Source organism: Toxorhynchites rutilus, chromosome 2 (assembly GCF_029784135.1).
Source record: "Toxorhynchites rutilus septentrionalis strain SRP chromosome 2, ASM2978413v1, whole genome shotgun sequence".
Taxonomy (NCBI): Eukaryota; Metazoa; Arthropoda; class Insecta; order Diptera; family Culicidae; genus Toxorhynchites; species Toxorhynchites rutilus.
Genome location: NC_073745.1, coordinates 318,439,053 through 318,466,344, shown reverse-complemented (window position 1 = coordinate 318,466,344; position 27,292 = coordinate 318,439,053). Strand labels below are relative to the sequence as shown.

Genomic DNA, 27,292 nt, shown 5'->3' with positions numbered 1-27,292 from the left:
TACTTTTCCGAGATGAAATTTTTGGAGGATGGCGGCACCTAGAATTTGAATGTCAATTGGAAGGAGAGATTTTAGACGAATGATTTCCCTTGAAATGTTGAAATTTTGTGATCCTGGCCCACGAGGCTTGCTAAAATGCACTGAAATTTCATTACGGTGACACGAGAGAAATGAGAACAAAAATGAATCAAAACTTATTAATTTGCTATGGGTTATGGATGGACCCTTGAGTCTATAAAAAATCTAAATACAATTTCATGCCTAGCTAAAACATATTTACATCTAAGACTTAATTTTTTTTGTACAAGAAACAGTTTATCCGCTATTGTGAAAACCAGTGAAGCCATTATCAAATAAATCAAGGAGCGGTTATAAAATGAATTCCGGAGCAACGAAACATAAACCGGAAAACGTCGAAGCAGAAAATAAATCAATCAATATGCACTGTTCTTATACCGAGTGCACGATTGTGTGCAGAACAATACCAAACCAGCAAGCAAAGGAAGCCAACAGGTAAGCAGTGTGCGAACGATAAAAAACGAATCCCGGCGCAACAAAATAACAAGTGTATTAAGACTTTGTCGGAGAGAGAGAACAAAAAAGACTCCGTCTAATGCACCCAGCAGTGTAATGAAAATTTCCTGTCGTCGCCGATGGGGAAAATTGGATTTTCTTGGTTATGACACACAGGTAAAAGTCGCGGAATCAATTGTGTAGGTACACGCATTATGAAGGGCTTATTTCACACATTACCACAGGCGGGACAGGATTGGGTCGGCGAGACAGGTTCCTATGCCTATGCGAACCCAAGACGTAATTCAACGCACATAGATGTAGACAGGAAGAACTTCGAAACGAAACGGTCTACGGTAAGCTCACGCAACAAGCCAAAAACTACTGACTCGAAACATTTGCATCATAATCTCTCAACTACATTCTTGCAAATATCAGAATTGTTTCAGCTCTATTCAGGGTAGGGGGACGGACATGTTAAGAAGAACTTCAATTGTATCTTTGGAAAATCATGTTTTCCAAAACTTAAAAGCAGTTTCTTACAGTTCAATATACTGGTTTTCGAAATAATTGGCCAAATGTTTTATGAAAATGTGTTTTTCCATGTTTTTTAATTAAATTTAAAGAAGCCGAATAGTAGAACATTTTTATCGATGCGGGTACAATGGACATGTAGGGGAAAAGGGGGGGATTTGGACCATCTAAACAAATCGCCTAATATTTCCAAACCAATACGGTCTAAATAAAAATTGTCACATTGTATACTGAACTACACTTGTTTTCTCTCAATCAATTATGTTTAATCATTATATCAAGCTTTAAACTACTAAATATATCATAAAATAAAAGAGATGGTTTTTGAATATTAAAATTTGATGCGGGGTGATTTGGACCGTCTGTGGGGTGATTTGGTCCAGTGTATGTTTCATAGAAAAAAACATACTTATGTTTATGTAAAGTATTTTGGGATAATGTTACAATCAGTAACAGTAATTTGGGATCGATACCAGTTGTCTTGGCCAGACCAGAAAAATAGGATTGAGACCACCTCGAATTCTGCATAGATCTTTTCACTGTTTTTCGAGCGTTTTCAAACAATTTCGATGCTTGATAAAAGAAAATCCGTTCTTGATGGCCTGCGTTGCTTTTTCAAGCTCTCCCTTCCTCCAACGTTGTCTGCTCATCCTTTTTTTTGAAATTCAACGAGAAAAGCCTCAAATCTGTAGGACCAATTCACCCCACAGAAACGTGTCAATGTCACTCCACACAACATGCAATTAATTCCATTTAATGTTATCTAGCTGACAGTTTCACTGTATTCAATTTTGTATTTAAACCACTCAAAAACACATGTATCATGTTTGATTTTCGGGTTTTGTTTCACTATTCCACTTTTAATCAGTATTCATTGTCATAGGATGGCTTGAATATTATAAAACAGCATATAGAAGGGGTTCTCATCAACACAAATTTGAAATTCATAATGCAACTATACAAATCAACCACCTGTCCATTATACCCCCACTGTCCGTCTTACCCGCGATTCCCCTATGCAATCTCACTCAATGTCCTGGGAATAAAAGTAATTAAGATAGTTACGAGCGACATGGCATGCGTGGCCATAACTACTTTTCAAATGCTATTTTCAGTAAGTTTTTTTCATCAATCAAAAACATACATTTCATTGAAGATCTCGTTGATTACGAGTGTAATGTAGCAGCGTGCAGTGGATATTTGTGAAATCACGTCAAAAAAGACGAATAAAAGTGATACTTTTGTGCGTCATTTTCACTCCCTCCGTTCAGAGAAGCAAACGAACTTTTATTATTTTAACGATATCAAGTTGATATGTTTAACGCTCTGTGCCTGATGAGGGAATATAGTCTTCAATTAAGCAGCATTTCACCGAAAATGCTATTGCTTTCGAGGGCTATGAATACGTCTGCTCTCTGGACCTTTTAACCACCTAAATAATTAAAATACGTCACATTATAATTGTCACACGTTGAGAAACCAGCATTTACAAGATGTCATGAGAATATTGAATCAAATCATCATGGAAACGTGAGTATTTTGAACACTGTTTTGTTTTTCACTTATACTCTTCATATTGAAGCAAATAGTAACAACACCATATTTTACTTGCCTTCACCTATACTTTGCCTACTACTCCACCTCGGCATGTATCTCATTGCTCGGCACTAAAGACAGGATCCTGGAAAGAATCGACGGTTGCTATCAGGGCTCGGCAAAGTCATATTCAATTGAGGATAGTCAGGGAACTATGAAGAAAGTTCCCTTCGTATTCAATTGGATATGAGTTTTGGCCTCTTCCAGCGGATTCTCCGTCAACATGACTCAACAGTCATTCGGGCGTTTAGTCGCTCAACGAATCGACTGTCTCATTTAATTTTTCCCCGTCAAATGGACTTCATTGCATATTGAAGTGACTTCCCCCAAAATTAATTCGTTTCTCTCTCTCAAGTATCACGTATGCATGTATCCATGTTTGACTTCAAAGTGATTTGACATACGAGGGCAGTCCGATAAGTACTTAGCCTACAGAACAAAAACCAAAATTTTGGAAAAGTGGCGATTTATTTCACAACATAGTCTCCTTTTAGCTCGATACACTTGACCCAGCGATGCTCCAACTTCTTTAATCCAAAAATACGTTTTCTCAAGGTCTGCAAAGTAGGCCTCCGTGGCGGCGATGACCTCCTCATTCGACTCAAATTTCTGCCCGGTGAGTGACTTTTTCAAGTTTGGAAACAAAAAAAAAGTCGCCCGAGACCAAACCTGGAGAATATGGTGGATGGGGTAGCAATTCGACCAATTTGGCCGTTACGACGACGGAATTTCCATTTTTTACATTTTTCTAAAATCCGCGGACACACCCGCTTCCACACACGGTCAAAACAAAACTACGAGTCCGTTTCGGCTGAAATTTTGACAGTAGCCGCGATACTGACACCGTCAGCCGATGAGGCTAAGTACTTATCGGACCGCCCTCGTGTACTACAGGTGAGCTAGATTTGTTCGTATTGTACACGATAATTACTCACGCATATAAAATAACGTGCAGTATTGTGTTCAGGAACACTGACATATCTGTGAATTTTGTTGATATAAAATTGTTTTCCTGTATGTTCTTTTTTCACAAAATTGAACTCGGAGACAAAGTGAATTAAAATTTTGTTTAGAATTCCTCCCAAACTGCACGCTATGTTGCACGCTATGTACAAACACTAACGTAAGGACTTTTGTAGCATGCCTGGTAAAGTGCGTTGGTTGGTGGGTAGACAATAAACCGTCCATTAATGGTGTAACCACCTTTATGCATCAGAAATCAAGTTTTTGTTTCACTTTATATGGACTTAAAAATAAGATTGTGTACGCGGGTGAAGAGATTCGTGTCAGGGTGAAGTAGAAATTTCGGATTGAAAACAGTTGAATGAAGAGACATATTTGTATTCATTAGTCACGTCTATTAGAATAATCATTGGCTCTTACACGCTCGTCAATTCGTTTCTAGTCAATTCAATGCATGTTGACGGCGAATGCCGAAGTAGTGTTAGTCAAAGCGAAGCGACTGAGAGGAGAGTCGATATTCATTTTTCATCTTCGAAGATTTCGGGCCCTGGTGTTGTGTTTGCGTAGTTTTGCAGAAGCAGTTGAGAATGGATAATTCATGATTCATTCTTATTCTCGTGAGAACAATAAACGAGATATGTGTTCGTGTTGCCATACACGTAGCGCACTCAGTATACATCGGCAATATTCTTCTCGTGCTAGACACAAAGCAGCGACCGTTATCTATTTGATAAAATCAACAATTCGTGTGTGTGATACAATCATACACAACCAATCTTCACATAACGGTAAAAAAAGCCTACGCGGTACGTGCTATTTCATACTTCTCTTCTGCTTTGTTTCTGTCCGTCAGTGCAAGCGCTGCATTGAACATAGACGAAAAATTTTGCCTTGACTTTTGACTTTTTACCTTAAGGGGGTATTCTAGTGTAGAAACATTATTTTCGGACGTTTTTATCGAACTCCGTGAAAATAAAAAATGGGTGGGTTATATCTATGATATAACCGCTAAGTTGACGTGGGACTACCTTAGCTTAGCAATCATTTGTTTGTATTGATAAAATTTTTGATTGAATGAAACAATTCCCGAATTCAATTGTATTCAATATATTTGCTTTTTGAGTAAAAAGATAGAACAAATGCCATGTGAGGTCAAATCATGCATTATGATAGATTATGTTCTTCTTTACAAATAAATTTAATGACAGTCCTTTTACGTTTGGAATGATGCATAGGACAAAATAGGTGGACAGAAGAATTATCAAACGATTACTTTATTTTACATTTCCCCCAGAAGTTTATATCTCTCATATTTACGTACTTCTCGAACCGTGAACTTCAGGCACTCAGTTTCGATTTTGAAATTTACGTCGAACGCATATTGTTTAATCAATAGGCGTTACCGCAGCAAATGAATGCCTTTTGCCTGATTATCAAATGGTATGCGTAGAAATTCAGTGAGCAGAAGATATGAAGGCATATCCTTCAATGCAATCTTGAAAAACCGAGCCAAAACGTTGTGCTCGTACACGCTTTTGTAATCCATGTTAGGAAAACTCTTTTGAGAGTGCTAAAAAACATGCGGGTGCAGAAGTACCCCGGGCTTGCATGAATCAACGATTTCAACTTCTACTTTGCATACTATAGAGGCTTTAAACTTGAAAGTTCATTCGCCTCTAGTGGTTTGCATGATTTTCCCAGGTTCCTAAGTTTAGAAGACTGTGTTAGGGAAACATATTCTAGTCTGCAAAAAGTTAAGTGAGTACAAATGTACTCGCAGTTCGCATTTATTTGCAATGCCGATTCCCCCAGACAGCTTGGTTTAGAAGTCTGTGTTGGGGAAACACATTTCAGTCGGAACAAAAATACCCCCGACTTGCATGGATTTGCAATGTCAATTTCCCCATGCTCCATGGATTTGAAGTCTGTGATAGGGAACACATTTCGGGTGGAGCAAAAGCTCCGCCTACTTTCATGCAATTCCGATTTCTTCAATGCTGCTTACTTTTGAAGTCTGTGTTAGGGTACACATTTCGGTGAGAACAAAAGCTCCTCCTACTTTCATGTATTTGCAATTTTTTGCTGGGTAAACCGTAAATTCCGTTATATTCTGGTTAGACGTAGTCCCACGTCAAAACAAAAAGTATTTTTACGATCCATTCTATCATTATTTCTTCATCTATCCTCCAACCATAAAACAAAAATTGAAAGAAGAAAAAATATTCATAACTAGAATAGTTACAAGCTGATGAGTTGGGGGGGGAGGGTGTTGGTTAAAAAAAAAAGTTGTGCCATGACGTACAGCTCTTCTGGTTATCTAAAATAAAAAATCGAACAGATTCTGAATCAGTAAAGATGCCATTATCGAATGAATCTCGGACAAATCAAAAACATATTTTTTGGCAAAATGGCAAAATGGAAATTCAAAAAATATCATTTTTTAGAAGTTCATGCGAAAGAGAGATGCATTCAGATTGTATTCATATAAATTCGGCTTGAATCGGTTCAGTAGAACTTAAGATATCGTGTACGCCCGTTTGAAAAAAAAAACTAGTTTCGAGATATACGCGTTCATTGTTTGACCGTACCAGATTAGACACCGCATCACTAAAATGGCTCTAACTAGGTAAATATTGGGATTATCGATAAGTCCTTTGTAGGGTATATTCTTGGATTTTTTAATTTTTTTTTCAAATTTCTAGACTAGAACACTGCCTTAATAAAGAACAAAAGGTATTATTCGTGAGTTCCAAGCTTTTATTGAAGATGTTGACGCATAGCATTCAACATTCACTTAAAACCGGGCGAGAATTTCAAAAACGAGGTATAGCAGATTTAACTTTCTTCATGAACATCACAAGCCATCTGAACAATTTGAACTTGAGCCTGCAAGGTAAATCGGTTCACCACTCAACCAGATAAAAAAACGAAAGCAAACTCATGTTGTTCGAAAAACTAATGGAAAAAATAATTTTACCCATTTTCTGAAATTCTGATTTTCCAGAGTATCGTGAACTGTAAAATACGTTGACGCACTCCAGACGATTGAAACTGATTTCCCTCGCAGACCTCGGAACTTCAAAGCACATGAAAGAATTCTCCAAACTATTTCTAGTTTTTTCTAGTTTGGATTCACATACGTTTGTGAGAAATTGTTTTTCGTTATGAAACAAGTGAAATCGAAATCAATGATCATTTGGAAAAATCGATTCGCGTAGCATCCTCTTGCGTCAAATAAAATGTCTCGTAAAAGTTGTCTTGTTAAAATCGAAAGGGCGTTGGAGTAGTATCTCAGCATTTCTATATTTAAATAAAATAATAAATATTGTAATATGTTTTATAATGACTGAAACCTCATTCAACCGTGATCATGATATAAGCCTTCATATTACAAAACTAATTTAAATGCTGTAGTGAGCCTTAGAAAGAATCGGTTAGCTCCATATACTTTACATTTTATCATAAACAGCAGTGGAAAAAATCATTTCGACCAGCGTCTATGATAAAGAATCTGATTCGGCACGCATTATACCTATACCAGGTCACCACTGCCTTGTACGGTTAGATTTGATAATGCTATGTATGTGTTTAATGTTTTATTTCTAACAGTACACAGCAATTCCAAAAAATGTCTCTATTTCCCTCAAAATCCGCATATTTCTAACTTATCGAGGTGTTTCAAATCACTATAAACTAATCCTGAATAAAGGTGTTTTGAAAAAAAAACACTCTCTATAAAAAACAATGAACTACACAAATTCCGGAATCTTCGAACTCGCAGATGTAGGAGAATAGCCATTATAATTGTATCGGTCATGGCGCTTCTTGCAAAAATCTACTTGACTATCACAAAACACCATCTTTCATCAGATACGTGTCAAAATTTGACAGCAATCGGTCGATTGGTTCGTGAATTACAGCATTGAGACTTTTGTTATTGTGAAAAAATGGAAAAATCACAAATCACAAAATTGCATGAATTGGGCTTCGAATTGCTTCCGCATCCACCGTATTCTCCAGATCTGGACCCCAAGGACTATTTTCTGTTCGCAGACCTGAAGAGAATGCTCGCTGGCAAGAAATTTAAGACCGATGATGAAGTGATTACCGGAACTGAGGTCTATTTCGAGGAAGAATCAAAAGAGTATTATAAAAATGGTATAATGCGAGATCGCTATAATCGCTGTATCGCCCTCGAAGGCAATTATGTTGAAAAATCAAATTTAATTTTGCAAAAAAAAAAATTGTTTTACTGTGTTACCTTATAAACTTTTCAGCCGAACTGTTACGTAGTGTAACTGTCATCGCCACGAGAGCTCGGTTAATTGATTCATAACTGTGAGATACATCAAATCTTTGAGAAGCAGACTCCAATCATCTTGTTTGCAATTGACAAGTGGCTCATACGACACATCGGAAGTGTCACTGAAATCGCTACTGTTACGCAGTCGTGGTTTCAGTCGCTTCTCTCGCAGATCCAATCATTATGTGCGGTATTCGAGATAAACTAGTTCTCTGTAACCGGTGTTTCGACACTGCGGTCAATTATCGCGGAAACAAGTTAGCGCCGCTAATCCAAATCCAAACTCTTCCAGGTGTATCGGAATGAATCTATTTTTGGCAATTCCAGCTGTCAATCAAGCGATCCTGTTTTCCTGCAGCAATTGCAAAACTGTTTTCCCCTTTCGTCCTACAATAATGGTAACACAACGCATTGGGCAGGCTGCAATGCAAGCGGATAGCAGGTAATATGTGGAGAAATTTTCTACCGCTTCGATGGTACCCTCGTTGAGTGGAGTAAACTGATATGAATTATACACGGTGTGTGTGTGCGGGTGTGGATATGGGGGGTCGTGTAGTTTCAACTAGGCGAGACTGTTTTGTGGCTGTGCAAACCACTGCAAGCTACGGGGTCTTCCGTTCGCTCCCGGCCAGAGATGCCAGATTTTTTTCTCGTGTTTTTAAGATTTAATTTTTTCCAAATATTAGGTTAGGGGAAAACAAATTATTTTTGCGTGAAATTCGACACCCCAAAAATATTAATTTTATAAGATGCATACACATTAGGGTGACAATGGATGTATGGAAAAAATTTCATCATCGAATTTCAAAAACCGACCATGTACAATTTGTTTATTGGCCCATAAAAAAGACATGATTTAGGGGTACCTCAAAGCGCTCAAAGTAGTTTTAATTTTTTGATCCTCGAAAATCTTCCAAAGGGGGGGATTAAAGGAAAGCTGGGAAATCGATTGTTTTTCGATGCCAAATGAGTTAAAATGCATGAAACGTCGAGATCTGGTGTCATATCGAAAGAAAAGTTTAAAAAAAAAGCAAATTTAAAGAATAGACCATGTACATTTTGTTTATTGGTCCAAAAAAAATTCCTTTGCAAAGGTTTAGCTCAATTGGACATCATGATTTAGGGGTGCCTCAAAGCAAATTCAAAGCGATTTTCGGCCATTTTTTTTTCTCGAGATAACACCAGATTTCGACGTTTTATGCATTTTGAAGACATTTGGCTTCGAAAACAAAATTTCGATTTTTCAAATTTCCTGCAACGTGCTGATATGAAGATTCCAGGCACGGTTGGTTAGCAACGGCTCAATCTCCATCCTGAGCCATTGAAACTATTCGAGGTACCAGGTTTTTCGATGAAAGGTAGCAATATTCTTGGCCAATATCTTAATTTATAATCAAAAGACTATAACAATCGAGCGACAGTTAGGCTCAGCGTTATGATCATATTTTTCAGTATCACTAACAAAATCAGTTTCCTTATTGTTAAGACAATTCGTTCAACTTTTGAGCTTTCAAAGGTTCTGGTGAAAAGATTTAGGAGTTCGTTTAGTATATTTTTTATATTAGTATTATATACGGATCCAGACTATGTACCTGACCATGTAAACATGTAAGGTACTCTTATTCGATTCTGTATTATGTGTCAACGAAATAAATAAACTCTCATCCTCATCCTCTCATCCATTAATTTTTGGTTTGTATGGAGAGTTTGCGGTGCTACCAGAGTTGCCAACTATAATTTTCAAAAATCAGGAAGAATGTAAATTAACATCAGGAATAAATCAGTATAGCCCAAAACAAAAAAACAAAAAAGTATCATTTTTATAGGCATACCTATTTAATTTCAGTCTACATTCTCCATTCTCAAAATTTCATTCTACAATCTTTCGCCATCTTTCACGCAGCTTAAAAATTCTATCCTCCCAGAACATGTTTGTTTTCTCGTATTTTTTATGCTAGTCATAGAATTAATGTTTTTGCCATTGAGAGAATTTTGCTGGGATCTTTTGATGGTTTATAGGTTTTTTTTGTTTTCAAAAACATACAGCACCACTACAGTGAATTGCTGAGTAATCGATATTCAGAATTTCTTTGAATTCATCGTCCATACTTTGGAATGAAATAAACTCTCCGTTCATACTTTACTCGCCGAATGAGGAAAGCATATCAACAGTGTATAAATTGTTGATTATTTTAAAAAACTTGATATAATTTGATTTGATTATACGAGGGCAGTCCGATTAGTGCTTAGCCTACAATAAAAAAACCAAACAAAAATTGCAAAATCCGTGTCCGGCATTTTTGAAAAAAAAAAAAGATTGAGTTGGGAAAGACGGACATCTGAGTGGGAAAAATAATCACTAACTGAAAAATCAAGTTTATGTACTCAATAAGTTTTGGAGGTCTTCAAATAGGCCTTAGAAATGATCGAACAAAAAGGCTAGACTAAAATTACCTAGGAGGGCTTGTAATTTTTCTCATTTTTTCATGTCTAAAATAGCTTCCGGAATTCGGAATGACAAATTCCGACTACGCTCTAAAAACCGCTCTGCTGATTTGTCCATGATATCTGGTTGGATTTGCAAACGTAGTTAGTGGGCATCTGTTAAAAAAAGAAGGCCGAGATAACCAAACTGTTTTCAAAACAAAATTGCTTTCCCTTCTGTGGAGTATCCATCTTACCCGACTTGATTAGTATTTTTTTCATCAATATTTGTGGGATAAAAACGAGAAACTTCACCACTGATTCGATAAACTGGAAGAGAGAGTCTCTACGTGATGGTAAAACACTTACGTAATGAAAAATACCCCAAAAAATTACTCGATAACAATGAGACTATAGTTTTCTGCAGACGAACATTTATATCAAGCTATTCTTTGCAAATCACTTTTTTGTTGACGTAGGACTACGTCTCTGATTTCTATATAGGGGGGTCACTCTACGAAAAATGTAACGTTTATTAAGAGTTTTCAAATGCATATAACGCAGAATCGTTCTTACGATATATGTTAAAATATATACCATTAAACGGAAAATTTATCCAAATTTTTTTTCGCCTGAGACATCAACTGTGGAAATAATAAAACAAGTGAGCAATTTAACATATGAAAGTGGTGTGTTTTGCGAGCGGATACGAAGGTAAATCATGTATCATGCATTCTTTCTTCCAATTTCGTTCCCATGAATGTTGTATGTAACACAAAATTGCGTGTAATAATTCGTTCTATCTAACAAATTAGCAAGATGTTAAAATAATCAGATGTAAGATTTCATGCATCACTCAAACTTCATGCAAGATGTCATCAAATCAACGAGGAAAGTGTCACCCATACAGTGATCGTTCATTAATTAGGAGGAAGCAGCGATTATCATGCGAAGGCTTATTGAGCTCGGCATTACATCGCATCACAAAAATGAAACGAAATGAAATATTAACCCTTTGCGGTTGTTTGTCTGCTCTCAGCCACCACAGCGAGGAATCATATTAAATACTTTATTTAACGATGTAATAGTTTACATTTTTTCTAAGCGAATTTTAATTACCATGAATAAGAGGTAACGGTACTCGGTAAAAACAAAATATTATTAGCATGGAATGATCAAGGGAAATGAATTCCGACCGCAAAGGGTTAATATTCTTCTTGACTCATATTCACTATTCTCAATGACTCAATTCCTTCTATGATAGATTGAGCAGTAGAACCAATACGACTTGATTGTGATTGTCTGTAAACGAACATTATTTCACCTAAAAAGCTACTGCTACCGATGCCTAATAATAAATATAAGACAATGGAAAGAAATCACAATACAATAGCTATCCATTAAAAATAAAGCAACTTCATGATTTCATGTGTATTTTACCTCAAAATATCGCGAAATCGTGAGTATTTTCCACTTGTTTTTTTCGTTTCTTCCCCACAAATTTCACATTCAATGTAATCAACGACGATATAATTTTTTTTGTTTACCGATTCACATATACTTCATCTACCATTCCACCCTGTCATGTGTCCTACTGATATTCATCAATAATTTTCAGTTAGACAGTTGAAACATCAGATAAACCCAATAATCACGATTATATTCCAGATTCATTATTCTAACTAGGTTCATTACAGCCACCAGGCACTACGAAACTTAGCTTTGTGTTCTGTAAAAGCAGGAGTGTATAATTGATGCTTAGACGAGAATATACTTTGCAGTAGTATAATAATATTAATGAGATGATCAATTTGTTGATCACCTAAGTGAATGGCATCAGAAATTGGGCACTGACGAACGTCTATGAGTGCGAACGGCAATTCGAGTGCTGGAAGAGCCGAATTTCATAAAACAGCACAAAATATGTACAACTCGAACAGCCTGACGGTATTCATATCGATTTTTGTTTATTCTACTGCTGTATTATTTTGAAATTCAGTTTGTTTCTATATTTGCTATAAGTGCTCTTGATTTCATCGTGTCATATGTTTATTTTTTGAAACTCAAACTGCTCAGTCAGCTTACGTCGGTTCCTAACGAACACATGGCCCAATTCATATTTAGAATTTGGAAGAAACTAAATAGCGATACCAATATATTCCCTAACAAAAATGGAGAATAAAATCAAAGAATTTAGGCAATTTGCCACCTTTAATAAAGTAAACTTTTTCATCAATAGGAAGGGAAAAAAGGGAAGAAATTTGAAATGGAATGTAAGTACAATTATTTTCTGTGTTTGTTTTTAAAAAAATGGAGGAAAAGACACGTGACAACAGGGGAGGAGAATAGGAAATGTCCACGCCACATCCACGGAGGGGAAGGGTGGTGTCTAAAATTGTGATTTCTCTATCCAAGTGGACAGCCTCATACCACTTTATTTGCTCGAAACCTTACACCTCGAACCTGACGTTCTAGTTTTTGTATTTCCGAACATACACCCCGGTAAAAGTCGTAGTCCTACGTAAATATTACCATTTTTGTCATATTTTTTTAATTTTGTCATATATAATATTACCTTTCTCATTTTTTCATTGCTGAAAAGGTATACTTTTCGAAGAGTTATGACTATTCGAACAATGATAAATTTTTGCATGTCTCAGTATTTCGTTCATCCCCTATAGGTTACACTTTCTAGATTTTTTAAATGGTTCTGAAGTTCAAGTCATATGTTCTTTTCAATAAACAACGATTGATACAATGTCTTTAGCAGCAGAATATATCCAGATAGGTTTATAGACAAACTGGCAGGATCTAAGGATGTCTTCCTCCGTATTTTGTTCTCTTTCGCTCACTCAAAAATCATAATATGTATAATTGAAAACGAAAATCCAACTAGTAGACACATTATTTAACACTAGAAAGACCGAAACTTAGTATATACCTATATTGACCAAAAGCAGTAGAAATCAGTGTCTTATAATATCAACAAATATTCACGAGAAACGAATATGGTTTTGTTCCAGTGTAAATGACTTATTTTCAGCTTGAAACACACTGCCCTCATTATATTGATGACAATAACAAATGAGTTCATTTTGTTCATATCGCTGTTGCATGAGCAAATTTGCTATAATGAATGAATGCGACAATGAGTGGGGTTCATAACTTCGCTGTTATTTATACTTTGGATATCAAAAGCATCAAATTGATATTCATCACATCCGAAACGATATTCGTTCTGGCAGTGAATTTAAGTTCAAAATAAATTTTATTTGGCGAGACGGTAGCAACGGCATATGCAGAATGGATTCAAGTAGTGGTTTTAGCTACCGTCAAGTCATTTGCGACATCGGTAATTTCATAAGGTATTTCCGATTACGGAATCCGGCAACTGCAAAACCCAACCGCACACAGCAGCCTCAGGTTAGAAGTTAACAACAGCTGATATTCATTTGGCTGAAATGAAATTCAGTTCTGACGTTTCCGATAATCAAGATGAAAATGACACTGGGTGGAAAAAATAAACATCAAAACATATTGAAGGACGTTCAAAACTCAGGGCCCTCATTGACCATCTTTGTGTTGTTACAGAATAGCTACGTCCACGCAACAATCATCAGCGATGGAGATCGATCCACGGTCGAAATAAGATCGATTTATCCATACAACTGCTCTGCTCTGCAAGACACATCGGGCTGCTGTTCTATAAATAACTCAACAATGATCAATCAACTGTCTCCGCTGTCCGGTGGTCCAACTGGATAATGGAAGAACAGAAAGAATACTCTTACGCCTAAATGGCTACTGTGTGAATGTACCATACGTAATGGTAACGAAGGAATACTGGCGAATGTCAACTGTATAATGTGCTGATTATAGATATATGATAACCATGTGACATGTAAATTCGGCTCTGTTACAGCTAAAATGCTAATGAGCCTTAAATAAATAAATGGGATAAAAAAAAAAAATATTGAAGGACAAAAGTTCATTTGCTCATATTCAATGGTTGCCTGGATCTGTCGTTTTAATTTTTGTTTTGAATATATAGGTTTTCGATGCAACCTAGCCAGAAAATCTATGCATCTTAGCGAATATGATTTTTTCCAACATTGGTAAAAATGACTGCTTTGTGAAAGAATATCTGATGTGTATAGAAATTTATTTAAAATCAATTTTTAATATTTTTATATCATTTACAGTTACAGTTACATAACAAGTAACAATAAATAAATTATTGGACTATTTATGTTTTTTTTTAAATGAAGGTGGAAATCTTTTCATGTGTTTTTTATTACTTTAAAAATTTTCACATATTCATGCTAGAACAGCTATTCTTTTATTTAATCCGCTTTTATATACTATAAGAACACAATTCTCCGATTTACATAACAGAGTTGAAAAACGAGCATTTTATCTCCCGTTTGATAAGCTGATTTGGATATTTCCCTTCCTCTAATGGTTACAACTAGAATTGTTTTTCTTGTCAATAATATTGTCGCGAGTGACATGCTAGGGAAAATTGGTCGTGATATTTCTTGAACATCTTGTAAATGGCTTGACAAGATTCTGAAAAACGTTTTCACTGAGAAGCATTGATGATGTTTCCCCAAATAAGAAAAACCATTCAAAACATTCATTCCAATTGTATGCCAAGTTTATTGAGTTTATTAGGCATATACTGTGAAAATCTGCATCTGGTTTTTGTCGAAAATAATTGCTCGTTATCTGTAATATTTTGCCCTGGTTGATAGCAAGCTTGACTATTCTCAATATTCTCAAAGCTCCACACGCATCTAAAATCTCAATAAATGCACATCTTGCAGATAATTCTGTTATTCAATAATTCGTCAGTCTACATTTGTGCGTTTTTTTATATGCTTGATAATATCGTTATCTTTATCAACGAAATAAGACCATCTGCCATAATGCTCGTTTTTGCGTTACCTGTTGGCCCTTTCACACCCTTGAAAATACAAGTTAGATGGTAACACCAGTTTCGTTTCGTCAAATTTTCACCACACCATTGACCATCGCCAACTGTTCCGGTCCGTCTTTCGAGACATTGCACGCTACGTCAACTTGCAGATGATGGAGTGGTTTCCATTAGGGGATCCTCTTCCACCGATCTGCAAAGACCATTACAGGATACTTTGGACAATTGGTCTACATGGGCTATCAAGCTGGGTATCGAATTCTCTACGGAGAAAACAGAGATTGTAGTTTTTTTCTAAAAAGCACAAACCCGCAATATTTCCGCTACATCTATTCGGCAAAACGATAGCCCACTCTATTAATTTCAATATAAAGGGTGTGTCACATCAAATTGCATCACAGAAAAAACGCTGTAGAAATTTAATTTTTAGGAATTATATCTTCAGCTTTCGCTTATAATCAGATAAGAGTGTATAGATCACGTTGGCCATGCTTCACTGTCAATTTTTCGTAAATTTGGAAAAATGTCGTCGAACAAAAAAGAGCGTCTTGAATTAATCCTGCGCACTCATTTCGAGAATCCGGAGTTGTCACATCGGGACATCGGTAAGATGCTGGGAATCGTCCAATCCACGGTCAGCAGAGTACTAAAACGATACTTCGAGAACCTAACCATCGACCGGAAGGTGAAGAACGGCAAAAATGGATGCTCCGTCAGTGAAAAAGATCACAAGCGCGTAGTTAAGCAGTTTAGACGTGATCCGAGAAGTTCGGTCCGGGATGTCGCCAATAAGCTGAATTTGTCAAGTTCATTCGTCCAGCGGACCAAGCAGCGGGAGGGCCTGCGTACATACAATGTTCAGAAGGCTCCTAACCGCGACGAAAGGCAAAACATGGTGGGGAAGACGCGAGCCCGGAAGCTGTACACCGAAATGCTGACGAAGCCGCATTTCCTGGTAATGGACGACGAAACCTACGTCAAAGCGGACTTTCGTCAGCTGCCGGGCCTGTTGTTCTTCTCCGCAGAGGACAAATTCAGCGTTCCGGAGGAGATTCGCAAGCAGAAACTATCCAAGTTTGCCAAAAAGTACATGGTGTGGCAAGCGATCTTGCGGAAAGCGGAGCGCCCCCTTCGTGATGACCGGCACGGTAAACGGGCAGGATTACCTTAAGGAGTGCCTACAGAAGCGCTTACTACCACTATTGAAGCAGCACGAGGGCCCGACCATCTTCTGGCCGGATGTCGCTTCGTGCCACTATTCAAAGGACGTGTTGGAGTAGTACGAAGCCAACGGGGTCACCTTCGTGCCAAAGGAAATGAACCCGCCCAACGCGCCGGAGCTTCATCCAATAGAGAAATATTGGGCGATTATGAAGCAGGCCCTCCGGAAGAACCCAAAAGTTGTCAAATCGGAGGCGGACTTCTAGAGAAAATGGATTTCTGTTCAAAAAAAAAAAACTACAACCTGACGTTGTACAGAACCTTATGGACGGGGTAAAGAGGAAGGTGCGAGCATACGGGCTTGGACTCGAAGTATGAATAAAAATAAAATGCCAAAAGTTGTTTAATAGTTTTTATTTTACTGTCTAAAATTTTCAAAAGGATTGGTCTACTGGGCGAATTTCTAGAGCGTTTTTTCCGTGATGCAATTTGATGTGACACACCCTTTATTTGGTGTCTCTTTCGATTATAGATGTACCTGGGGGAGACATATTGCGTATCTGAAACAGAAATGTCTACAGGGAATTAACTTCCTCAAGACAATAACTGGAACATGGTGGGGTGCCCATCCAGGAGACCTCATAAGTTTATACAAAACAACGATATTATCGGTCCTCGCGTACGGTAGTTTTTGCTTCCGAACGGCAGTTAAGACTCATATTCTTAAGATAATACGCAAGCAACGATACAATATCGTTGCTTGCGTATTGCTTTAGGTTGCATGCAATCGACTCAAGCGATGAGTCTTGAGGTACTGGCTCTCTTCCTCTGCCTCTTCGATTTAAAGAATTATCATACAGATATCTCATTCGCTGTAAGATTATGAATCCATTGGTAATTGATACTTTCGAAGAACTTCTCCAATTGAATCCCGAGTCAAGGTTCACCACCTTATATGTTGAGTTCCGTACATAAGGATTGCAAACTTCGCCAAGCATCATAAACCACGACTATCTATCGTACTTCTGTGATTCCGCTGTAAATTTCAATTTAACCATGCATCAAGAAATACGCGATATTCCAGAACATACACGTTTTGTGATTATCCCACGGATGTTTTCTTCGAAGTTTGGCGAAGTAAGTTCTGATAGAAGGTTTTTTTTTACTGATGGATCATGCATTAATGGCTCCACTGGTTTTGACATATTTAACCAACACTTCAGTGCCTATTATAGGTTGAGAAATCCCTGCTCGGTGTACGTTGCGGAAATGGGTGCAATCTTCCACGCTTTGGAGAAAATTAAATCCTTGTCGATTGATCACTGTTTTATCTATTCAGATAGCCTCAGCTCAATAGAAGCTATCCGTTAGATAAAACCTATAAGAGCCTCATGTTATTTTCTTATGAGAATAAGACAGCTCTTAGGTAAACTAGTGGAAAAATCTTATAGGATTACATTAGCCTGGGTCCCAGTCCATTGCTCCATTACAGGTAACTACTCTAGATTTTTGAGAAACTGCAACTTATTAAGTATACGCCCAAAGTGACCATATATTTGTATGTTATCATATTTTACCATATACTTGTATGTTATCATGTGACGGCAATCGAAGAAAAAATGAAAACTGCCTTCCAATACAATGCCGAAACTGGTCATATACGAAATTTACTGAATTCAGTAATAAAAGTCATTTTATTATTTAAAATTCCCCAAGCAGTCAAAATGACCGATCCGTAGATCTGGCATCCCCGTCTCCCAGTCTGTCTGGAACTAGTTAACGGCTGAAAATGCTGAAAATCAATAAAAAGGTGTTGTTTTCTACCGACTCCCGCAGACAGACTTCAACGAGTTGAGCAGTTAATTTCAATTAAATCACAACGTGGATGATTCGCTAGCACCTGGTTTTTGTCTCCTAGACTGTTCGCTTAGCTGAAGTAAAAACTCGTGGAGTGGGGTTTCACTGCTGGCGGTAAATTGCAATACGGAAAATCCTATTAAACCACTCACCGAGGCAAAATAGCGCAGACCTCCCATCATTATATAACACTTGAAACGGAACACCGCTAGCTAGCTAGGGCCACCACTGCCACTCTTCAAATCCTCTCTAACGCCATAAGGCGCCAACTGTATTTGTCCACGGTCTTTCGGTATGTGTTGTACACCGGAATTAGCAAACCACCAGACAACGGTTTGGTCCCGCTGCAGCGCCAGCTATTACTTTCCTCTGTGTGTGCTTGTCAGTTTGTTTTTGTTTGCCATCGTCGTCTTCATCTTGTTCTATTCTTCCGTGGGTCCGAAAAATGTTGTCAACACACAAACAATCCGTCTTGTGAAGAATGAATCCACAAGTTTTTCACCAAAGCAGAATGTGTTTCTTTTGTGTTATTGCGTTTTGCTCTTTCTTCCCGAAAGATTTTTTTCCGCTTCGCCCTCAGGATGTGTATATTTGCGAATGAGTTCCAATTTCCACGTCTTCCATTCCCCCGAATTCCCCCGAGGATCGATGTTTGTTTATTTTGCCATGGGCTCTGGATTTCCTAAACTGTGTCAGCCCTCGGAAAGCGCACACACTGCCAGACATCTTGATTTATGGGTGACCTGCATTCGTTTGCAGCAGTGTCGACAAATGTTAACATTACTTCAAGTCCGCCACAAAACAGAGGGTTTAGTAAATGGCTCATGAACAAACCTAGACCCAGAAAGAGCGCGGACCCTTTCGATTTGCGGCAGAAAAAAAACAAGAAAGACAAACAATCACCGCGAGAATCCATTCGGTTTTTTTTTTCTGATTCTGTTTTTGCTAGTCATTGAACGCACTTACGGTTTAACCACGGGTATTAATTTGAAATAGATCAATTACGAGCGCAGCACCATTTGGCTCAACTTCAGCAGCTACTGTTGAAACTCGGCGCGCGCTAAGGTTTAATTGAAATTGGATTAATTGAGGGCTTCTGGCCGGGGGTGCTATGTTTGACTACTCGATGATGAGCTGCTGCTTCTTATAAAAGGCTGCGGAGCTCTGAAGCCGAAGCTGTAGCGATCCAGAGTGGGGGGGAAAGAAGTAACGCTAAATGCTGAAAGCTACATAATGAGCCACGATTAAGTGTATATTTCCAAAGGTTTCTGATCTATCGGAATTGGGCTATCGGAGTCAAGGCCCCGGACTAGCGAAAGAGAGGGAGGAGAGGCGATCGGAGAGTGCATATTCATACCACCGAGAGAACAAACGGAAAATCGCTTCGCTGGATTTGATGTTTTGGTTGTTGAAACGACCGAAAGAAAAATAGATGAAGTGTAATGTGATTATTTATAACTTGAAAACCTGTAATTATCGAAAGAAATATTTCCATTTATAATGCGCTACATTAAATATTTTGATAGCCTCGGCAAGATACACACGTGAACCCCCCGGTTTTAATGGGTACCTGAGCGGTCGATGCGGTGCGCGGTCGAGCCAGGAAGTCAATCGCCCAGGAGCCTGGAGAGAATGGCCGGGAATGATATCGACTGCTGGGCAGGAGGAAAAGTACCCTAGAAACGCTACGCGTAGAGTATTTTAAGTACGAGAAGGCACAAGAGAGAGAGGGAGAGAACATAATACAAAACCACCAAAGTGTAAAATTTATAGCGCGTTTAGCAATTACTTTCGATTTGGGCCCTTTTCACCCCTTCGATGTTTTCGATAGAAGAGCAAGTCACTTGAGTTGCTTATAAGTTCGGCTTTCACGTTATATAAACAATTAGAATGTATATCAATCAATACAATGTTTCAAATAAATAAAACAAATGACAAAACAATTCAGATGTATGGTAAATTATGCAGCTGTTGTGGAGAAAATGAGAACTCTTATGAATTTTCAAAGCCGTAACTTGAGCTCGAGCTTGGGAAGAGTGTACATTACATAGTCGATATTCATGCCCTTTTCTTAAGGAACCGGTGAGTTTGGGGCTCACAATCCACTCTGCTTACTTAGCACATGGTAGCGAATCTCAGTGTAGGCGCGGAGGTTGAGCTGGATGAAGAGAAACATTTGATGTAGCTTAGGGATCCAGGGAAGCCTCTCGCTATGCTCGTGACATGTGACAACGATATAAGCCACAAAGTCAAATGAAGAGAGTCTTAACTAGGGTCCGAAATCTTCGAAGATGAAAAATGAATATCGACTCTCCTTTCTGTCGCTTCGCTTCGACTAGCACTACGTCGACATTCGCCGTCAACATGCATTGAATCGACTAGAAATGAATTGACGAGCGTGTAAGAGCGTGGATGACTGATGAAGTATTCTAGTTAGGATTGGGCGATCTTTAGAAAAATATCGATCTTGACTTGTTCTATACATTCACCTTGTACAGTCGTGCAATTATTCAATGAATTAAATGGATTGAAAATAAATTCAACAGCTGATATTCATCTATAACTCCTCTGACAATAATCCCATAAAATCGAACAGTGCCATACGTGTCGGATTTAATCGAAATCTTGGTAGTACTCCCAGTTCAAGAAAAGAACGTTTCCGCTGCTCTGCCACTTGTTTCGTAATGACCGAATCTACAAAACTGCTTTACCTCAATTTACAACGTCTAATTTGACAACATTGAAAGGGATCCAATGTTTATGAAATGTGTCAGATGGTTTTTGGTGAGATTGAAATCAATGTTCACTGAAAAACAATTCAACAACTAAAAAATTCTAAGATCAAAAAATCGTCAAGAAAATCGAAAAGAAAGATCGATTTTCCCGATTTTTTGGAGTACAAAGAATCGATCCAAAATCGGAAATCGGAAATGAAAAGATCGAACTTCTAAATATCGATCCAAGATCGCTCAATACTAATTCTAGTCAAGTTACTGAACGCTGGCTGGAACAAGACTATGTACTAGTGATTGTAAATCTTTCCTTTTATACTAAATAAGTTATCAACGGGATGAGCTTAAGCTGCAATATTTCCTCTCTTCACTGTGTCCATAGAACGAACGAACATAGTATGTATGGGAAAATGGGGATATTCTTAGTTTTCGTAAATTTTAACCATTTACGGATTAAGGGATCGTAATGTATACCATATTTGACAAATCTTAGGGAATTTCCGATTCGAATGGTATCAGGGCTAGGCATAGTCATATTCAACTGAGGATAGTCAGCGGACTATGATGAATTTCCCCTTCGTATTCAATTGGAGATGACTTTTGGCTTCTTCACGCAGTTTCTCCATCAACATGACTCAATAGTTAGTCGAGCGTTTAGTCGCTATCTCCCTCTACGACTCGAATATCTCATTTCATTCTTCCCCGTCAAATAGAATTCATTGCATTTTGAAGTGACTCCCCTCAATATAAATTCGTTTCTCTCTCTCATGTATCCCATATGCATGTATAGATGTTTGAGTTCAACGTGATTTGACATGTATACTAGTGAAATTTGTGAATTTCGTTGATATAAACCCGTTTTCCTGTATGTTTATTTCACAAAATTAAAATCGGAGACCAGCCCAAATTGCACGCTATTTTGCACGCGAGGAACTTATAACTGTCTAAGTTCGTTAGTTTGAGTTCACGGTGGGTAGACAATAAACCGTCCATTAATGGTGTAACTACTTTTTTGCATCAGAAATCAAGATTTCGTTTCACTTTATATAGATGTAAAAATAATAGCGAATTCTTTTTTGAAACTGGGTTAGTTCCAAACTGACTCTGTAATAAAAAAAACATTATCGGGTTCACGAATGAGGCGGTTTGTTGGTGTGCGTTATAAAGTTTGTACAGTGTCGACGTCTGGTGACGATTTGAGTGCTTGGGAAGTAAATTATTCTCTATCAGATCAGAAGGACCAAGTACAGTGTAAAATTATGAAAGTTTGAATGAAAATCTCCTCTTTATGTTGTTTGATTACCTAACACCTGTAGTCCTGACACTCACTTCGACAACTTTCCTGTTCGTTGCACAAATAGTTACCATTATAATATAAAATCATCATCAGACACAGTCTCGTTCAATATGTTTTTGCAATTTCGAAAGAAAACCTCTTATTTCATGACATGGAATACATATTCGATACGTATAAGTAAATTTTCATTCATAATTTTTATTTAAAAACATGTTTATTCCACCTGAATACCCATCATTATTTTCGCCTCCCGATCGTCCCAAACTCACGAGGCTTAATACAGTCTACGCGAACATACTCTTCAAAATAAGAATCAGAATGGGATTACGATTCCAATAATACAAAAGCAAAAGCAGCAGGTTTTCCATTTTCATAGTCTTTATTTTTCGATTTTCCAAAACAATACTCGGAACTTGACAGTTCAGTATACTGCCCATGTTTGTATAGGAGACGTAAGCGACAAAATGGACAAAATCGACTTTTTGGCCGTAATGCATTCTACGCAATGTAATACGTTTGCCAACTTGCAAACAAACATTTTCTGTTCGAAAACATTTGAGTAGTTCTGAAAAAATGTTTTCAAAAAATCACTGTTTGCACGCATAACGGACGTAGTTCCATACATCTTTCATACATCGTTCGAAAATCAACAATCAACAATTATCAGTATTATGTGCTACAAGCTAAATCTACATTTGAAACACATTCTTTGTAGAATCAAATATGCCTTTCATGGTAGTGTTTTATTACTTAGTGTTTCCTAATAGATGAATTTAAGAAACCATTGAAACGCTGCTCATATAATTACTATTTTCTGTACACTGCACTGCGATGAACGAAGAGAAGCAATTGTGTTTTTTAATGTTATAATTAACTAAATTTCTGCATTTGAATCTTCAAGTAGATATTGAAACAATCAGATCATTAGTAAAATTAAAACAATATTGGTTCTTAGCATTGTAACTGCTCGAATTCGACATCGAATTATTCCACATACTCAGCATTTACTCATACCTTTGGTTTACACCAAAGGTTACACTACTCCACCATCTTTATGCGATTGATTGCAATATCGGTAAATCATGTTACTAAAATTACCAGCATTGCAGATTGCCTTCACAAATTCAATTAATTTAAAAACACGAATCTGCTGTTCTTATCTTATTCCAGAGTATTCGGGAAAAAAGTACTATTATAGACTCGCAACCAATCTAGAGCATCTTTTCCAGACATTTCACTAAATTTCTTCCAAACCAGTTTGATTTTATCCGACAACAACTGAAACTATCGACAGAAACGTTTTGACTATTATCGAAAATGTTAGTTGGTAACGCTACAGACAGAGCAACCTGGTGATTACGTCTAGCTATGCGAACAAATGTTCATTGAAACGATTGATTGTCCGCAAAAATAGACGCAAGCGTTTTCCAAATGGAAAAATATGTTTTGATCCGTAAAATCTCCTAGGCCCTCTTTCCGCCGATAATATCCGTCATCTGAACGGATTATTTCATTAGAAATTAGCATGGTTACACTTGTGGGCACAAAAACAACAAAAATGCCTTTTCCCAACACTTATCGTATTTGAACTTTTCTCACGGAGATTCGGCAGTAAGTCGGTTCTCTTACATGGGCCTCCCCCAGGGCTCATGTTTAAGCCCCCTTTTGTACAGCTTCTATGTAAGCGACATCGACAATTGCCTTACACAAAATTGCAGCCTAAGACAACTTGCAGATGATGGAGTGGTGTCTGTCGTAGGATCTAACGAATCCGACCTGCAAGGACCCTTACAAGATACTTTGAACAATTTTTCAACCTGGGCCATTGGGCTAGGGATCGAATTCTCCACGGAGAAAACAGAGATGGTGGTTTTTTCTAGGAAGCATAGACCAGCAAAACCAAAGCTTCAACTTCTGGGTAAACCGATCACTCATGCTATGTCATTCAAGTATCTTGGGGTCTGGTTCGACTCCAAATGTACTTGGGGGCCCATATTAGGTATCTGAGTAAAAAATGCCAACAAAGAATAAACTTTCTCCGTACAATTACCGGCACCTGGTGGGGAGCCCATCCCGAAGATCTTATAATGTTGTATCGAACAACTATTCTCTCAGTGATGGAGTATGGCAGTTTCTGTTTTCAATCAGCTGCCAAAACACACCTCATTAAACTCGAGCGAATTCAGTATCTTTGTCTCCGTATCGCGTTGGGATGTATGCCCTCAACGCATACCATGAGTCTCGAGGTTTTGGCAGGCCTACTCCCACTAAAAGATCGCTTCAATTTATTATCTCTTCGGTTCCTCATCCGGTGTAAGGTTATGAACCCATTGGTGATCGGAAATTTTGAGCAGCTGATCGAGCTAAATTTTCATTCTGGATTCATGAGCTCATATCATGAATTCATCTCCATGCAGGTTGATCCTTCTTCGTATATTCCCAACCGTGTTTGTTTCCCTGACTACATCAATTCCTCTGTGCATTTTGATCTGTCCATGAAGCAAGAGATCCATGGATATTCAGATTACCAACGATCGAGGATCGCTCCAACCATCTTCGATGAAAAGTATGGGGGTATCAATTGTGATAATATGTACTTTACTGATGGGTCCACTATAAACGAGTCCACAGGATTTGGAGTGTTCAACGAATTTTTTAGCACCTCACACAGAATCCTTGCTCAATGTATATTGCTGAATTGGCAGCAATTCATTGGGCGCTGGACAGCGTCGCCTCACGACCTGTTGAACACTATTACATTGTAACGGATAGTCTTAGCTCTGTCGAAGCTATCCGTTCAGTGAGGCCGGAAAAGCACTCGCCGTACTTCCTTGAGAGAATACGAGGAATTTTGAGTGCTTTATCCAGACGCTGTTATGTCATTACCTTTGTCTGGGTCCCTTCACATTGCTCAATTCCGGGTAATGAGAGGGCTGACTCATTAGCAAAGGTAGGTGCGATTGAGGGCGACATTTATCAGCGTCAAATCGCCTTCAATGAATTTTATTCTTTAGTCCGTAAAAATACCATCGCTAATTGGCAACGCAAATGGAATGAAGATGAATTGGGCCGGTGGTTTCACTCAATTTCCCCTAAGGTTAACCTCAAACCGTGGTTCAAAAGTCTGGACTTGAGTCGGGACTTTATTCGCACCTTCTCCCGACTCATGTCCAATCACTGTTCGTTAGATGCGCTACTCTTTCGTTTCAATCTTGCCAGTAGCAATCTCTGTGTTTGTGGCCGAGGTTACCACGACATCGAGCACGTTGTTTGGTCGTGCGAGGTGTATCTTGTTGCCAGATCGAATTTAGAAAACTCCCTTCGGACCCGAGGTAGACAGCCCAATGTACCGGTGAGAGATGTGTTGGCTCGGTTAGACCTCGATTACATGTCCCTAATATATGTTTTCCTTAAAACTATCGATCTTCGTGTGTGGTTGTCCGTACACCCTTATCCTCTCCTTTTTTTTTTCCTTCGCGAGCGACTGTTTCCCTTCTGACTAACTATAGAATAAGGTGAAATGTATATACATAATAGATATAATAATAGATTTAAGAATTGAGTATGATGAGCGTGAGTGTGAATGCGAGTGTGAACATTGTACAATATCCTTATATCCCCTCCTTTTCCAAAAGAAACTATGTCACCCTTCTAATCCCGAGTCGACCGCGAGTAATCGGTTTCCTACTTTATTAACCCTAGATTTAAGGAAACATGTTGATATATACTAATAAAACTATAGCTAAGAGTTCGGCTCCTTTAAACCTATGTAACTGAGCCTGTAAAAATAAATGACTTAAATAAAAAAAAAAAACACTTATCGTGTTGGTGATTACGTCTCCTATGCAAACATGGGCAGTATAGTTATATTGGTGAACCCGAGTGCGAACCCAACAGCTTTCGGGTTGAACCTAGTGCGAAAATAGGTTGAACCTGAGTGAATAAAAAAACATTTTGACAACAGTTAGGTTGGAACTGTGGTTGAAACTGAAATTTTCTGTAGGAAAGTTGATAAATAAGACATTTTTATTAAGATATATATGTAAAGACCCACGGTACGGTAGTACTTGGGTTATTCATAGAAAAATTAAAAATGTTAGATAACACTAACTTAGAATTTGTAGGTGGGCTCGTATGCGTGAGTATTAACAAATTGGCAAATTGGCGTCAATTGGATGCACTTTCCATGTTTTCCGTACTTTTATTCTGTGCGTTTTAGTGCTTTCCTACCCTCGCAGTCAATGACGAGCAATTATTGTAGTATTGTAGTCCATTATTAATGTGCACTTGTAGACTTGCGGTATGCAGGGTAGGATTGAGTGATCTTTTCGATTTCCGATTTTTTGGATCCATTCTTTGCACTCCGAAAAAATCGCAGAATCTTTCGGATCTTATTGATCATAGATTTTTTTTTGTAAATTTGTTTTTTAGTGAACAATGATTTTAATCTCATCAGAAACTACTTGACAAATTTCATAAACATTGGGTCCCTTTCAAGGTTGTGAAATCAGTGATCGTAAATTTAGGAGAAGCGGTTTTGTAAGTTGGACACGGTTGGATTCTATGGTATTAATTGCAGTGGAGTTCTGGATAAATATCAGTTGAATTTGTAATAGTAATTTTCAATTAATTTATTTAATTAAAAAATTGCACAAGATGCCCTGAACATTACTAGAACAAAGGAACCAAGTCGTATAATTGAAAATTTCGAGTTATTGATTGCATTAGCATTAGTATTTCGTAAACTACATACAACATTTATCAGATTTCGAATGCTCAATGAAAACCCCTTATAGCAATAAACTTCAATCTCGTTTTTTCTCGAAATCATACAAATGTCACATGGTTTGGGCTGCCTTAACACCGACCAAATGAGAAGCACTTATATAGAACAAGTAATAATCTGGAACAAATCATTCGATTTTTGAAAGATGAATTCAGCGAAATCGATTCTTCGGTACCGATTTAATTAGTGA

The 27,292-nt window shown here is 37.8% G+C and overlaps 1 protein-coding gene across 1 annotated transcript in view; it reads left to right on the top strand.

The window, feature by feature from the left end:
* Positions 1-27,292, top strand: part of LOC129770987 (T-box transcription factor TBX6-like) — a 100,614-nt gene that overhangs the window by 37,921 nt on the left and 35,401 nt on the right. The window lies entirely within an intron of this gene.